Here is an 18,638-nt window from a genome sequence, read left to right as displayed (position 1 = left end):
ATAGTTAAAAAAATTTAGTTTAGTCCATTATTTTAGCTTCCTCTTTATTTCACATTTGACATTTCCATAGCTTTTTCATCTTACAGTGAATTTGCTGATTCAGTACCACCCTCAGCAGTATTTTCTGCCAATCATTGATACTTCCATAGAAAAGCTGACTCTGTAGAAATAAAAATGCTCCCTTCTATCGTTAGACTTACCCTCACTATGTGGGTAGAGATTAAGATAATTAAAATCAATTTGAATATATTTATATACAGAATAAATGGAAGTTATGAAAATTAAATGTGTAATATGAAAAAATGTGCAATGTTAAGAGGAAAAATATTTTAAAATGAAGAATGATTGTTGGAAAGGAGAAAAATAAAAGCCTCGGGTAATCAAAGAAACAAAAATAGAAAAGAAGTTGTATTAATACTGTTATAATGTGCATGGATGAAATTTAGGGTTTGGGGGAAGTTTAGCTAACAATGATGAAGCTATTTTTCCCCATGTAGAAATAAAGACATTGAAAGACTTTGCAAAAAAAGAAAACAAAAAAACAGAGGCACCGAAAGGTTATAACTTTTTGATCAATAGAAAACTAGTTTTCCATAAAACAGGTTTTCTATTGATTGGTGACATCATTCTTATTAATGAATAAGCAAGCTATTCACTCACTGTACATCAACATGCATCAGCTCACGGTAGTGGGCATTCTTTGCCCTGGGGTAAAAAATGCAGCCCTGAACTGTCTCATTATCTTTTCCTTCAATACGTCCCAGAGGAAGACAGTTGTCTAGTAAAGCCTCAGAATTTTGTTACTGCTTAAGAGTTCACACTAGTAATTGCAGTATAGAATAAATCTTGTTTCCAATTTGCTCTAGGATAATTCACCTTTAGGTGTAACAAAATTCCCTGACCTTTTTCTCTGGCTCACAACCCAGAATATGTGGATAATTTTATAATAACTCACTGGTTGGAAAGGTTTGGTTCGGCATAGAAATGAATGTTCACATAGGAAATCCAGACTTATATTTGGCTATGCATCTTTGTATTAGTGACATATTGCAGGGAGCACAGAAATTGATAAAAACAATTAGTGAAATAATAACTATTGGTGTCACTTTGGTGGGTGTTTGTTTCTATAGTAGGGGCAGTGAGCTACACATGGTGGTGATCTAGACTTACTCCTGGTTATGTGCTCAGGGAAGACTTCTGGTGGTGCTCAGAGAATAAAGTGTGGTGCTAGGAATGGAACTTGGGTTGGCTGCTTGGGAGGCAAATATCTTATACACTGTATGCTCTCTCCATCTCTATTAGTGATTCTTTGTAGCTTTTAAAAAAGTGACATCAGAGTCCTGAGCAAATAGTACAGCAGGTGGGGCATTTGCCTTGCACATAGCCAACTTAGGTATGATCCCAAGCGCCCCATACAGTCCAAAGAGTCCACTAAGAGTGCTCCTTGAGTGCAGAGTGGGAAATAAGCCCTGAGCACCACCAGTTGTGGTGCAAAAGCCAACAATTAAAATTTAAAAAATTAACATCATCTGTAGGCCATTTAAACATAATATACAACATGCCAAAGTTTACCTATAGCTCTGCTGTAGTGGAGTAAAAGGGAAATAGAAGAATATTTTCAGTATATAGGGTTTGGTGCAAGCATGCATGCTCTAATGTCGTGTACTTTTTAAATTAAGACAATTTCTATGTGGTGCATTCATTTTTTTTTCTTTTTTTTAATTGAATCACCATGTGGAAAGTTACAAAGCTTTTAGGTTTAAGTTTCAGTTATACAATGCTTGAACACCCATCCCTTCACCAGTGCACATATTCCAACACCAAGAATCACAGTATACTTCCCCCCTCCACCTCCCCAGCCCCCCACCCCGCCTGTGTAACTGATAAATTTCACTTTACTTTCACTGTACTTTGATTACATTCAATATTTCAACAAAAAACTCACTATTATTGTTTGGAGTTTCTCCCTCCAAAGTCGGACCTGCTGAAAATTTCCATTGCTGAGAATGAAGAGATATGAGATTGAGCGGTCGCAATAGCGGCCACACGGTTTTGGATTTCAGTATTTTAGTATTTTAGTAACTAAGTCCAGAGAAATTTCTGCCAGAAATTGCATCATTGCAAGCTCGTACCTCTCTGCTACTTTATATTCCACATATGAGTGCAATCTTTCTATGTCTGTCTGTCTCTTTCTTTCTTTTTTTTGCTTTTTGGGTCACACCTGGCTCTACATAGGGGTTACTCCTGGCTCTGCACTCAGGAATTATTCCTGGCGGTGCTCAGGGGACCATATGGGATGCTGGGAATTAAACCCGGGTTGGTCGCATGCGCGCTGTGATATCGCTCCAGCCCCTATGTCTGTCTCTTTCTTTCTGAATCATTTCACTCAACATGATAATTTCCATGTTGATCCACTTATATGCAAATTTCATGACTTCATCTTTTCTGACAGCTGCATAGTATTCCATTGTGTAGATGCACCAAAGTTTCTTTCATGAGTTATCTATCGTTAGGCACCGACCCGATCAAAAACTGGTGTGATGAAATGAACAGAAACTTTCCCAAAGAAGAAATCTGAATGGCTCAGAGGCACATGTTCAACATCACTAATCATCAGGGAGATGCAAATCAAAACAACAATGAGATATCATCTCACACCACAGAGACTGGCCCACATCCCAAAAAACAAAAACAACCGGTGTTGGTGTAGATGTGGGGAGAAAGAGACTCTCCTTCACTGCTGGTGGGAATGCCAACTGGTTCAGCCCTTTTGGAAAACAATATGGACGATTCTCAAAAAATTAGAAATTGAGCTTCCAGCAATACCACTCCTGGGAATATATCCCGGAGAGGCAATAAGGTATAGTAGAGATGACATCTGCATTTCTATGTTCATTGCAGCATTGTTTCCAATAGCCACAATCTGCGTTCATTTCTAGAGTGGAAAGTTCTCTGCTCTAAAGATGATTCTGTTTGGTGTTAACCAATTGCCAAAGTATCCTACTGTGTGATTTAGTCTTAAATGCTATTGAACATGTCATATGAAACCAGTGCACAGAACTGGCAATATATATTTATTTGCAGGTTTAATATTATATTTTTTTTACTAAAAACATTCATTGCTTGAAAACAGTTGGAGAAGTTTCATGGGAAGTTATCTCATGTAACATTAGATTCTAGCTATATTGTTCAAAATGTTGTATCCTTATGAAATTGGCAATCAATATTAAAATTAATGTTGTGATGCTGTCTTCGATGCCTTCATTTTAAATCCTTGAGAAAAGTTAGCAAAATAGTCCCCAAAGTAAAGATCTCTGGTATTTTTTATATTTTGGTCAGGTTTTTGTTTAAGTGCTTTTATTTCAGCCTCTTGTTCCAAGTCTTTTACCATTCATCTAGATCTTCAAGAAACTCAGCGTTTTTTGTCAACTTAATGGATTAACCAAGAACTCAGATTAATATTAAGATATAGGAAATAGGGATGAAATCATTTACAATCTATTAAAACTTGTCATCTTGGAAGTTTGCAGGCCCCTCACATACGTGGATTACGTGAAGTAGAGTCCTAGCAATATACTACATGATTAGATACTATAGAATTTATAACAATAAGTTTGGGGGTATCATTTATAATAAATTATGGTCTGTCAATCCAATATGCTTTTTAAGACATATTTCTTATCATACCCTACTTAAGAAAATAGGCTTTTATTCTCTTTGTTCTAATATGGTATTTTTTTAGAGTTCTTTCAAGAGACAGAACCAATAAAATATATAATAGAAGATTTATTATGAAGAATTGACTCAGATGCTGATGGGGATTGAGAAATTTCGTGATCTGACATCCTCATACTGAATACCTAGGAAACGTTGTGGCTGTAAACATTGAATTTTTTATCTTACCTACACTAAGGTCAGAAGATCAATGCTCTGACTCAAACACACTGCTGGACAGAGATGAATACTTTCTTTTCTCCATGTTTATACTGTTTAGACCTTCAAAGTATGATACTTATCAAAACTGGAAAGGAAAATCTATTTTACTGAGTTTTTCCATTCAAACACTCATCTCATCCAGATACAACCTCACAGACACATCTTAAAATAATGGTTAATCTGGGTACCCCCTAACCCAGTAACCACACAAAGTTAACCTTCACAAGACTTGTAAAGGAAATAAAAAATGGTATCATGTCTTACTAACCCTTTAAGTTGTTTCCAGTTATAGCTTTCACATTTCTGAAATTGTCAACTTATAGGCTTCGGAGGTCTTCTGTATTTGTTTTTCTGTTTCACTTATTACTTTCCATTTTCAAACACTTATTTTTATTTTAACCTTTAGTGGAGTAGGTGGTATTGTTTGCATGTTAGTGATATCCATATGCTTGAGATGAAGCAACCTAGAGTTACCATTATTGATGACATTGTTCTAGATTGTTACTGTGTCTTATATCTACAAATGATATTAATATCTGTAAACAATTTAGGAAATTCATGTATCAATGTTGAGGATCAATAATTTAAATTTGTCTACTGCTAGTAATGTGTTTTCAAAGTTGGAAATTCTCAAGCTTGTGGGTAAAGTGTATGTATTATCAATGAAGTCCAATTCTTCCATGTTCTAGCCTTTTCCTATAGTTTTTAGCTCTGCAGTTTCATTCTTGGTGACTACCTCCATATATTTAATGTAATGGCAATACTAAATTACTTGTATTTACTTAGAGATGCCAAAGTATTTTGTATTTTTGTTATTTCACATGTTGTGTTTCTTTGCCTCAAACCCCCTTTGCTTTGGTATTTCTTCAGCAATTCTTTAATTTATCATTGAAATTCTTGCTTTCTGAAATTATTTATTATATTTTCAGAACTTAGGAGAAAGTTTAAGTAATTTTCCTTGCTCTTTCAGTTCTTTGCATGTGCTTCTAACATTGATATATTGAAATTATTCATTTATGGATATGCTTCACACCTGCAGACTAAAAACTCCTTGAGGACAGGGTCAGTATGTTATTTATCAGCTTCACCTTGGAGATGAGTAAGAACCTCATGAGGAAGAACCTGAGTAAATATTTTCTTATGGAATGGAATCCCTTGGATTATGGTGCCCACAAAAGTTTGTTCTTTCTCTAATTCTTTTCAAAAGCTCAAATCCTCAAGTCCTTAGTTTTTAGGTGTAGATTGAAGTGATATTACCTTTGAGAAATAACTGATGTTTAGAGATGGGTAGTTTTCATAAAGCAATTTTCCTTCAATATTGATTGGATATGTTTGGAGTTTAAACTACCCTCTAAATATCTCAGTTAGAGCTGTTACTAATATAAATTGAAGATATTTATCATAAATATCTGACTTTATGATTATTTTTAAATATGTAGCTGTTGAGAGCATTTTTATATTTATTATTTTTTTATTTTAAGATTTTATTATTGAATCCCTGTGAGATATACCGTTACAAAGCTATTCATGATTAGGTTTCAGTCATACAGTGTTCCAACACCGAGCCCTTCACCAGTGTACGTTTCCCAGCACCAGCCCTTAAACCTCATTCTACCCTTTTCCCCTTTCTGCTCCACCTCTAAGCAAAAAGATATTAAAAACCTCCCTTGGAATCTCTGGGGAGTTCAAATCATATACTGAAATCCTCTGACTGACCACACTTCTGAAATTCTATAAGGCTGTAAGGCAGCTTTTACCTCTTGTCTGACCAGTCATTCTTGAATATACTTGTGAGCCCCTCTGCTTTCTTAAAAAAAATCTTGTTATGCAAAAAAGAATAATATTACCACACTCAACACAAGATTTCATGTAGGAGTTTATCTTGACTCTTGTTGCATCTCTAAAAAGAAGACACTGTGGATCCTGTTAAGTCCCAAGGGCATATAATATCTACCAACTTCACATATGATTTTTCACCATCCTTTTTGTTTTCTCCCATTATGTCCCTGTTGGGCAGGGCAATGGACTGTGTGCTTTACGTGTTAGCCAAATAATGACATAGATTAGAACAACTTCCTGTTTGTCTAGCAAGGTCACACAATTGAACAAATGCTCTTGGATTAAATAATCTGCTCTCTTCTGTATTTTACCTAACCTCAGCCCTACACACACTTGTGGTTCCAAAAATTGGCCAGTGCTCCTAATCCCTGTTTTTCCTGGCCATGGATATTAGTCTTCTGCTATATATATATATATATATATATATATATATGTATATATATATATATATATCTTATATACCACAAATGAATGCAGTCATTTTGTATCAGTCCCTCTCCTTCTGACTCATTTCATTCGGCATGATACTCTACTTGTCCATCCATTTATAGGCAAACTTCAGGAGATCAGTAGGACAATAATAGTTGGGAATAATCACGCTGGAGAAGATCTGAGGGTTAAACATAGATGAAGGGATATTCTTGATAACCTTTCAGTATCAATCTTACAAACCACAATGCCCAAAAGAAGAGAGACAGGGGGGGGTGGGGGAGAGGGAGAGAGAGGGAGGGAGTGGGAGCGAGAAGGAGAGAAAGGGAGAGAGGGGAGAGAGAGAGAGAGAGAGGGAGAGGAGATGAGAGAGGGAGAAAGAGAGAGAGGGAGAGGGGGAGAGAAGTGCCTGCCAGTGAAATGATTTTGTTACTAGAGACCTTTTAAGGTGAAAGAGTCCAAATAAGTTAGAGGATGAAATATAGCCAGAAAGCTGGATTTGATGGTTCAGATCTATGAAATACAAATCTGTCCTATTTTAAATTAGGAGCCAGTCTTATTAAGTCTGAACTACAATCAGGATCTGACTTACAGCCAGAACAGCAGAGCCTGAGCTTTCTGAGTAGAAAATTATAAATCAGCAGCAGAGAGCAGTATGGAGCCATTTTTAAAACGGAGAACCAGGAAGGAGTACCAAGGAACCCAGAAGAGGCTCGGGGCTAGAAGGGGAGAAAAGACCCCAAAGCTGTCCAAGATCTTAATTACATTCTCTTTGTATATACATTTTTTCTATACAGATAGTAAGGCTTTGGTTTAAATGAAAATTTATAATACACAAACTATATGCACACACAATATATATCATTACCCTGCTCCTCCTGGTTGTTTTTTCTTCAGTAGTATGTTTTTTGAGATTTTATATGTGAAATAATAGTCAAAATTATTTTTGACTAACCCTCAAAGATGCTTAGGAAGTGAGAATATTGAACTAAGTTGTGTTGGCTACAGTGCAATTCCATGAAGGATATATTAATCTACATTTAATGTGCAGCCTGAATATCCAGTTTTCATATTCTTAGACAAGCTTTTAGATGCAGTGTATCTACATGCTGATTTTCTCTAATATTTTCTCTTCAATTCCCTTTGGTAACACTTTGAGTTAGAGGATATTATTATATTGTTGATCTCAGTTTGGTTAAATTTCTATCCAATTTAAGTCAGGATCAAATGCACTGTCTGAAGAGTAAGCAGAGCCTGTGAACACAGAAAGCATTCTCTCTGGCCCTGTCATGTCCTCTGCAGATGAATGTGCCTTTATTTAATCAAATGGTTCATATATATATATATGTGTGTATATATATGTGTGTGTGTGTCTGTACACATATATGTTTATATATACAGAAACACTGAAACATTAATTTATGTCATGCCTTGTCTACAAATGATGCAATATGCCACTCTTATTTCCCCACTGTCATCATGAAATGCCAAACTTTGAGCCACATTAGCCTTGGGCATCCAATATAGGTGATCTTTTCAAAAAGCCAGCATTTCTCCTTCCTGTTCTCAAATTCTGTCTGGGTAATTGCCTCTGAATGCTTTCTGCGTGCAAGTGCGGTTTAGTATCAAAAGAAGGGGGGGAGGGGCAGGAGGGCTGTGAGAGACTAGATGAGCATTTTTCCTAATAGAACTCTTGTGCTTAGTGCTCAGTTTATTGCTCTCTTGATTACCGAGAATTGTTAGGTAAGAGAAGGGTCAGGAGAGTTGCTGGGCTTGTCATTTCCACCAGCAGATTTTTAACAACAGCTTGAATTTCTCAGCAAAGAGGGTGAATTAAAAGGTTATCCCCATCCTTAAGGCCATCCTCTGACCATGTAATCTCTGGACAGCTTTAAAGCAAGTGAATTTTTAGAACAAAAAAGCAATCACCTCCCCAAGCATATATGCTTGGATCTTAAAAAAATATGCCATAGCATTTTGTTTCAGGTAGGTTAAACTCCAAAGATTATATAAAAAACACTCAATTTACCCCTGCTAACCTATAAAGATTCCATTTTGCTTCATTTATCTTCTCTCTTACCCTATGCTAAGCCATCCCTGGCTTCGATGAAAGAATCATGTCTCCGTTCATATCCTATCTTACTGAATTGCCTTCACATTTCCTATCATCTGCACATAATCCTATTCTCTCCATTATTGTCTTAATACCAAGAACAGCACAAGATAATGGATAGGCACTGTAATAACAGCGTGGCCTGGAGGAGCCCCTCGAGGGAAATATCTTTGATGCTGGTGGAATATTAATGCATCCTCGGTCCCCAATCTTCCTTTTTCACTTCATCTTCTGTTTTCTAAACTACATAATGACTTTCATATACATGACAAAAGCATTAGAACAGAAAAAGCCTCACTGATGAGCAGCAGGGCTGTGTGATATTATGGAGTCCCATCCTTACTTCTTTGTACAATTTTTGACCACCATCTGAGACTGTATGTGCAGGTAATTTCCAATATGAATAGAGTCTAGAGCAAAAAAGCATGATCATATTGTGTTCATGTAAATGCTCTTCAAAAGCACTGCCTAAGGAGAAATTAATATATAATTCTTCAAGAATGCATTTGTCCATAAGATGATTTGGGACTTATTAAAAACAAACACCCTGATGCTTGTTAGGTAAGTGAGGTGATTGTTTCTAGAGAGGCTAATCAGCAGATTATGAATGGGCAAGGAAGTCAAAGCCATCTAAATTAATCCTTTCAGATTAGGTTAAAGTTGTTGTACATAAGTTTTCAATAAAAGGTGAGGAATTGATTTTTTTTTCTTAGCATAGATACCACAAACTTGGAAAATCCAATAGCAACTAATAGTAGTTGTATAGATAGGAGATTTTAAGTCAAACAACTTTCTCACAAAATGGTCATTGCTTTTGTATTGGATAAGGTGTCTTCAACAATCTGCAAAAAATGTTCAAGGCTTTTGTTTTCCATTTTGTTTGCTTTTTCTTTTTGTGTTAGTGACCATTGTATTATCATCAGAATATGTGTGAGCAACTTACAAAGCTTATGAAAATTATGTGTAACAAAGTTATCTTTAAAAAAATAGGATAGATAGAAAATAATCCTGGCATTTCCCTAACATTAAAAAAAACCCACAGGTTTTTTTAGTATGAAGAAATTTGCTTGTGAGCATATTTTTTCTGACAATTTTCTTCTACTTAAGTGATGTAAAGATAATATGTTTATTTCTGCTTTTATGTTGTTGACTTTTAAATTTTGTTTTCTGGTTCATATCTGGTAGTGCTTAGGGTTTGTGCCTATCTCTTGAGTTTGGAGATCACTTCTATGTGAGTACGGATTTATTTGGGGTGCCAGGGATTGAATTCAGAATGGACAGATTTCTGTTTGCAAAATATGCTAAATTTAGTAATTTCAAAAATTGGCATTGGAAAATATTACTGTCTTTGATTGCCCGTCAGCAAATATTTGTTAAGCATTCTTTGGTTCTAGGCATACTGTTTGGCAATTACTTTAAAAAGAGAATCAATACAGACATGTTCTCTCAGTCAGCATGTATTCAAACCTAATCTAGACTAATGGACAAAAGTTATATTTATTGATTTTGTCACTGTCACTGTCATCCCGGTGTTCATCGACTTGCTCGAGCGGGCACCAGTAACGTCTCCATTGTGAGACTTGTTGTTACTGTTTTTGGCATATTGAATATGCCATAGGTAACTTACCAGGCTCTGCCTTGAGGCAAGATACTCTCGGTAGCTTGTTGGGCTCTCTGAGAGGCATGGAGGAATCGAACCCGGGTCAGCCGCGTGAAAGGCAAATGCCTTACCTGCTGTGCTATCACTCCAATCCATTAATTTACTTTGAGGGAAGAAAATCTACTACATGGTGGAAAAGTACTAGATACAGCAAAGTACTAGATACAGGAAAGGTAAGCAATATCTGGATCCTTCTTCTAAAACACTTTCAGTTTGGAAAAGAATTGCCTGTATACACACCTATGGGCTTAATTTAGGGTAAATGTTAAAGATGTTATAAAGGGCTGTACAAGTAAAATGCTAAAAAATTCAGAGACAAAAAAAACTTCCAGAATGAGCAGTTGGGGAGGAAAAAAGTTTTGTAGAAAAGATGACATAAGAAGAAACTTGAAAATTCAAGTCAAAGACATCCTGTGGGAAGGATAAAGAAGATTTAAGTGAGGAAAACAACATGAACAAAACCATGAAATTCATGCTTCAATAATTAACCTAAATAGAAGAGTTAAATACACAGTGGGATATTATTGTTAAATGCCAAGTAATAGAATGGCAAAGAATAGATGTATTTTGAGTCAGTGAAGAATAATTCTTTAAGGATTTTGGCCACTTGAATGTTATTGACAGACGATTAATCTAGCAGTGCTATGTGACTTGCAGGAATAAGGAAAAAGCTGAGCTGAGATAATCATAAAGTCTCCAAAATTTAAGTGGTTAGAAAAAAAAAAGCAAACTAAAAAAAGCCCACAAAAGTCAAATAGAAATGATCTAGTTAAACAATTAACCACAATGATACCAAATAGGAACAGCCAAATAAAATGTTATTTGATAAATAAAATGCGTTGAAAGCAAATACAATCAAGCAGAACTCTAGGAAAATTATAGTAAAATAATTATTCCTGAATTTCTCTGGGTTGGTTTTGAAAATTGGAAAATTGGAAATAATTTAAATAGGGGTTGAATCTTCAGAAAACATGTGGCATAGTTTCTCACCAGCAGACTGCAAATTTTTTGGCAAAAGGAGAACTTTTCATCATTCTTTTCCAAGTGTGCTATTATATTAACTGGGTTCATAAGGTTTCATCCAAATAGCTTGGTTGCCATTGAAAGTCCTCTCTACAGGAATAGACCTGAGTTCACCTAAAATGTTCAACTTCAGCTAGTGCCTATGTGCATCTATCATCGAGCTCATTGACCATTGTAATGTCATTTAAAATAATGCTGTGAATGCTATGTAGTAGGAGTGTAAAAGAGGTTAATAATGAATTGGGGTAGCAAGGCTTTTTCTTAAGAAGAAAAATTATTTAACATGTAACTTTACGGCACTGAACTCTAGAAACTAGAGTCCATTACTTTAAAATCCATTAGGAACAATATTATTGCATTTATTTGATATTTTTCCCTTTACAAGCACAGCCTTATGACCTAGACAGACATTATTTGTAACGTAAGTGATAATGGAACTAAATGCTTAAGACTATACATGTATTTTCAGCTAAGTTTAGTAGAAAATGTTCAAAAAATGATTTCTTTTCAATAGCAAATGCTTTCATTTTTAGGCAGCTTGGCTTTTCTGGCTTCCGTAGAGTCAGATTGATGAGAGAGTCAGTCATCTGTTTCTCTCTCTCTCTCTCCCTCTCTGTCTTTGCCTGTCTCTTTCTGTTTCTGTCTCTCTGTCTGTTTCTCTGTCTGTCTGTCATCTGGTAATGCTCAGAGATTGTTCCTAGCTCTGTGCTCAGGAATCACTCCTAGTGGGACTTGGGTGACCATTTCAAATTCTGGGGTTTGGACATGGTTTGGCCACATGCAAGGCAAACACTCTACCCTCTGTGCTATCTCTCTCACCCAAGCTCTAGGTGAAAGAACATAAGCCTGTTATCCTCTCCTATTTTTCTCCTTCCCACCCTATACAAGAAGACTCATTTCTTCTCCTGCTCTCCCTTTCTCCTTTTCTTCCTTCCTCCCTCCCTTTTTCTTATACCCTTCTTCCTAATTCCCTCATCTCTTTTTTTTTTTCCCTAAGAGATCTGGCTTTGGAGGCCACACTGCTCAATCTCTGATTAGGAATAAATCCTAATCCATATAATATTCTTAGGAGGTAGATAATATCATTATCCTCATTGTATAAATGAAACAAGAAGACGTCAAGATATTTCCCACTGATAAGTGACTAATAATCAAAACTTTTGTAATCAGCGGATCTTAATAACAATAGGATATTTAAAACCTGTATATGACTATGTTTGCATGGCAGAATCATGTGACTCAAAGGAGCCAACTTTCATGCTCAACACTATTCTTTTCCCTAAATTGAGTCAATATGTTTTTTTCAGCATCCACTCTAGGGTAATGACATGTTACATAAAATGAAGACACGGAATAATAAAAATAAATATGAAGACACGGAAGTTGTGAATGAGATGGCATGAATCCAAAACTTCTAGAGAATGAATAACTTAAGTGGTATTATAATTAACTCAGAAGTGATTTCAGATTTTCAATATTTGAAAGATAATTTGTGAATAAGAGTATGTTTGATATATTCTTACAGACTTAGGAGTTAAAACCAATCCCACAAGTAGCCAAATTCTATAGAAGACAGCAGGTTTAATTGATTACAAAGAGCTTTCTAATTCTTACTAGTCTAAAATGGGTAACTGGGTTCACTTGCAAGGGTATGATTTCTCTTTGATCGACCACCTATTAGTGAGCACCAAACTGGATCTGAAGGCACATTTAGAGCTGAGAAGAGCTGGGACACAAGGCTCCAAGGTAGAACCTTGGGATGTTATGTGCCTCCTCCTACTTCCCATCAGTGAAAGTACAGCTTTCCTGGCGCATTACTGCTGGTCAGAGCAACCTCATTCTAACTGGAACGTTGAGTCATCCCACCCAATTGGTTAAATATCGCAGGGAATTGTACCCAAGCTCTATGAAAATTGCTTGGGAGATCCAACCGCACCAAAAGGGCATTTTCAACAATACAACCAGAAGTGAATAAAGTTGGCGAATGTTATAGAATTTCCATTCTCAAGTGAAACACCTATTACATATAAAATAAACATAGATAAAAAATAGCACTGTAACACCGTCATCCCATTGTTAATTGATTTGCTCAAGTGGGCACCAGTAACGTCTCCATTGTGAGACTTCTTGTTACTGTTTTTAGCAAATCAAATATGCCACGGGGAGCTTGCCAGACTCTTCAGTGTGGGCAGGATACTCTCGGTAGCTTGCCGGGCCCTCCAAGAGGGATGGAGGAATTAAACCTGGATCGGCCGCGTGCAAGGCAAACACCCCACCCACTGTGCTATAGCTAAAAAATATACAAATAATAATATAAAAACATATAAAATTTTTATTATATTGTGACAAATGTTATAAAAAGTATAGTATGCAAGAGAGATGGCAGATATATATATATATATTATGATGCTAATGTATAATGCTTAAGAAAACACATTAGGTAATATTTGGGCATAATCCTAAAAATAATAACTAAAAGAAACTTACTATTAGGAAGGAGAGTAGTACAGGGAAAGTAAACAACAATTGCAAACCTTGACATTCACATGCTTGGTAGATTTGAAGAATATCCAATGACCATTACCTGAATTTCAATGATCAAGAGTCATTGATAATGTAGGAACACCTAGGTAAGGATTTATGATTAGTCCAATAGAAAAAAAAATTAGTTGGAGCAGAGGAAATTCTGTTTCTACTATTAAAAGATCAAGTGTATACTATTTAATAATGTTTAAAATATTAATGTGATTTTAGAGCCATTAAAATGTTTAATCTCCCATGATTAAACAGCATGGGAGAGTTTTAAAAGACGTTCTGTACATTTATAACCTAAAGTAGTTGTATTGACAAATAAAGAACATGAAGTGGAAAATCACTATTATATATTTTAAATATAGTCAAGTCCCTAAAAACATTTCAGTCTATCTCTGTGTTTGTTATGAGAAGTATGTGCCCCTACTCTCTGTTGAATCTGAAAAAAAGTTAAAATATTTTGACACTCTGTGTGACTAAAAATGCTTTAGTTTAACTAAAATAATTTTCTGGGGATTTTAGTGGAAAGCATTGAGAAAATTATTTAAACTCTGATTTGGTCTTTTTAAACACATTGCCATCTTTTTAAAACCTTGACAAAATGGTAATCATAATGCATATATCTATTTGTTGGTTTTAACTGCAGTAAATTTTATTTTTAAGAAAAACCTCTTAAATTAGATAACACTTGGATCATTGTAGCACCTTGTGAAAAAGGAAGGGCACATTTTCTTCAGAGAAGAAAAAGTTGGCTTCAGAGTAAAATATATATCTTTTTTCTCTCAAAAGAAGCTGTCCCCTTGAAAGCAATTAATACGAATCTGTAAGTTCATAATATGTGAAAAGTGTTCATTCTTTTTTCATGTTTATTCTCTGATGACTTTAAAGAAGATTTCAGCTTGACAGTAACACAAATCTATTTACAGCCCATACTTCTCACAGCTACTGTTTAAAAAAAATAACAACCCTATATTAATAGGTGTCTTTTCCACAGGATACTAGTGTTAGTACTTTCTACTGCAAGAGACATAGGCCTTGATTACAGACTTCAAGAATAAATGTGACCTCTCTAGATAGTCTCAGCACTTCGAAGTGTGATTTGGTTGAGGCAGATGAGATGAGAGGGAGAGGCTTGTAAGATAAAAGGTTACTTCTCACTTAAGCTTTGCCTTCATCATTTTCTACCTTAACGAATCTACAGAACCCCTGCTGTATGCAAGTAAACGTCAGAAAATATCATATGTTTCTAATAGCCCTGTTAGACTTAGTGTTTTTACTGTTTTCCTTGTAATGACTGCTGTCGCACTTTGTTTATTGATATGCTGTGTGGCTCCTCTTTCTGTATCCATATCACAATCATACCATCACAGCCCAGCTTCCAGGAAGAACTTAAGAACAAAACAAAACTTCAGCGATTTACTTAATCAGAGTCCAAAAAGAGATTAATTGTGCAAGGCTGGAGAGAAACTACAGTGCTTGTCTTGCACGTTGCTGACTGTAGATTGATCCCGTGGCATCCACATTTGACTTCCAAACACTGCCACGGGTCACTCCTACAACACAATGCCAGGAGCATCCCCGAGACTGATAGGTTTTGTCCTAAAATAACTAAAGAGATATTTAGATTTTTCAATATATTTTTCCTCATGTACATACACACCATTAAATTAACCAAAAAAATTAACAAACTTAGAGACAAATATGTCGGATAAATAGGAATGTGACTCGAAGATTCTGTACCTTTCCTAAGTTATCTTAAAATTACTTTCCAGTATTTCTGTAGGTAGGTCACACATGAACTCATTTTACTTTTAGATGTGTAAAATAATATGCATGAATAAGCTCTCTAGGTTATAGATAATGTAACATAACAATCAGAAACATTGTATTTTAAACTGATAATGAAAAACCTATCTTTTCAAACAAACTCTTCAACCATCTAGTTTCACTCTACTGATGGAAGAGAATTCTGGAGTAGACATTATTCAAGTAAGTGAATATGCCTTTTCATGGTCTTCAATATTTTTTCTAGTGAATATTCAGTCCATCAAGAAGTGCTTTTTAAAACATCTAGTTATCACCCAGCTCTCTGTAAAGTAACAGGAAATATATCTAGGGCACTTAAAATTTAGCTGAAAAGACTGCTGAATAATTCAAAATGGTCTATAACCTGATAGTTGGAGAATGACACAAAAATCAGAGATATTCTAGAATTTCTCAATTTTTTAAAAGCTCCCATCCCCTTGCATATGGAAGAAGAAACTAAAATTTCTAAAATGATATGACCTTTTCGAATTTACACTTTATTGGGAGTGGATATAGAAGGAGAATCCATTGATTTTTAGCTCAGTATAAAATGCTTATCCCTACAATTTACAGAAAGGAAATATGGATACTGTTGGACTTTTTTGAAAGGAGATGCAAAGAAGCTGAAATCTGAAATCAATAATTGTATTGAATACTCCAATCTAGGAATATTTAATTTATATATGCTGTCCAACTTTTGATGGCTTTACAATGTATTTGGAAATTAATGCATTTATCAGATTTTTGTTATCATAATTGAAATCATAGTACACTTACAGATTTCACCTAAATTTGTATTAAAGTGAGTGAGAGAACAATTCTGGTTTTAGAGTGTTTTTGTTGGTTACCTTACAAATTAATTCATGTTTATGTTTTTTTTTCCTGTTTGGAAAATAATGTCTTATACCAGCTACTTATTTTTGGTGGAATGGTAGATGATGTTGGCACCACAACCAATACTGCTCAGGGATTATTCCTGGCTCTGCTCTCAGGAATAACTCTTGCCGTGCTTGGAAACATATAGGGTGCTGGGGATCAAACCCAGGTTGGCTGTGTGCAAGGCAATTGCCTTACCCACTCTACTATCACTCAGGTCCCTAAGCATTTTTTTTGGCAGTTATCTATTCTCTAAATTTTTTTACTTCTACTTCTTTAGGACATATTCAACATCAGAGTGTTCAGGCATTTCTTTAACAATCATCATCATCATCATCATCATCATCATCATCATCATTATCATCATCATTATCATTATCCCATTGATCATCAAATTTCTCAAGTAGTCTCAGTACCCTCTCCATTCTTCCCAGCCCTGAGATTTTAGAAGCTTCTCCTTACTCGTCCTTCCCAACGATACTGCATTGGAGGCTCTTTCAGGGTCAGGGGAATGAGACCCAGCATTGTTACTGGTTTTGGCATATGAATACACCATGGGGAGCATGCCAGTTTCTCCCATGTGGGCAGGAAACTCTCTGTAGCCTGCTGGTTCTCCCAGAGGGAGAACTAGGCTATAAGTCATCCTGTGGCCACTTCTCGGTTTGGAGGCTCTATGACTACACGGTTCTGGGAGCTTGCTTTTAAGTTTCTGGATGTTTGCCATTGATGGGATTGCAGGGCGCCAGGGGGAAGTCCCTGGCTGTGACCACCTAGCTACTAGAAAATGGGAAATCTTGGCGGAGGAGGCCCAGTCCTGATCCAAGCAGGCTTGGAGGTCTCAGCCCTAGGTCCCACACACCTGGCTTCCTCTGCCAGTACCTTCATTCTTTAATAATAGTCTTATGATTTCTTATGCTTGGTTTAAAACTTTTATGAAGTATAGTTACAGAAATATTTCCTTATAATCTTGTCACTTCAAGTGTTACATATTTAATATAATAGTTATTTTAAATTGTATTCTTTATGGCATTAGTTTATTATAAAGGAGATACATAAAAATTATTTAGATGATGAAAGATTTCAGAACTTCAGCAGAATGAATAGCTTTATGAGATGTCATTTCATTAGTGATTTATTTCAGTCCATAAATTTCCAAGAATATTACTATCTCTAAATCAGATATAGTCCTTTATCATCTAGAACCACTTTGGTTCTTCTTATTCTCATAGAACTCTATCTTCATTTTTACCTCTGCAGGTTCTGCATTATATTTGTTTCTACCACTATCAGAAAAGGAATGGCAAATAAAAACTTATTTTGTAACTAGTCTTATTTTTTAACACAACTTTTAACAAATGAGAGACCGTTTTGCAAATATCACTAGAAGTCATGAGGGTGTCTTGTATAAGTAGCTAACAGTTGTTCAAATAGCAAAATTATGCAGATGAATCCCAATTTAAGTAAAAATGTCTATTTGAAGAACATAGCAGCTTCGGTGTCTGTTTAATCTTCTTCCCAAATTCTGAACATCTACATTAACTACTTCCAGAGCTCAGTGGAGTCAGGATACAATCTGAAATGCTTCTAAAAGTGATCAGATTGGACAATTATTCAGTAATTAAGGTCAATCTTGTGGAAGTTCTTACAGCTGATCACACAGATTACACGGACCTTATTTGTTCTGGAAAAAGGTCCGCAGTGTCACACTCGATTGTCATGAACCTTTATTGAGCTGTTTTGTGAAGCTTCATTCCGTGCCTCAGACAAAGCCCATCATATTGCACAGAAAGGAAACAGTGATGCAAACATTTCTTAAATGAGCAAACACATTGAGTTTGTGCCTCAATCTGTTCTTTTCATTTATTTTTTTGAAAAGGAAATATTCAACAGATTAGGGGGGAAAAAAGACAACTTGACTGAAGAGAGAAAAGAAGTGAAGCCAGCTTTTAACTTTTAGAAACACTCACTTAACTGCAATAATATGTGAATTTTTGACAAGGAAATGAGAATTCTAAAACATTTCACTCAGAAAAAAATTGGGAAAACTGTTTTCTAAAAGGCTAAGTTTTTTATACTGAAGACACTGCTTAGAACCCAAACTCCCATTTCTTTATTTGGTGCCCTGCTGTTAGAGTGCTTAGAACCTCTTGTAAATATAAACTTTTATTCTTCAAAATATGAACAGATATAGTATGAATATAAAAATAGTATAAAATTAATATTCAAGGCCAGAGAAAACAGAGGCCAGGAGGATGGGTCAATGGTTGGAATCTTGCCACAATGTGTGTGGGGCAAAAGGATAGAAGAAACTTGTACGACAATAATAGTTGGAAATGATCACTCTGGAGAAGAGCTGAGTGTTGAAAGTAGGTAAAGAAACATACATGATAGCTTACATGGTAACCCTTGAATATCTGTATTGTA

The sequence above is a fragment of the Sorex araneus genome, chromosome 8, assembly GCF_027595985.1.
Source record: "Sorex araneus isolate mSorAra2 chromosome 8, mSorAra2.pri, whole genome shotgun sequence".
NCBI lineage: Eukaryota > Metazoa > Chordata > Mammalia > Eulipotyphla > Soricidae > Sorex > Sorex araneus.
This window is presented reverse-complemented; position numbering follows the sequence as displayed.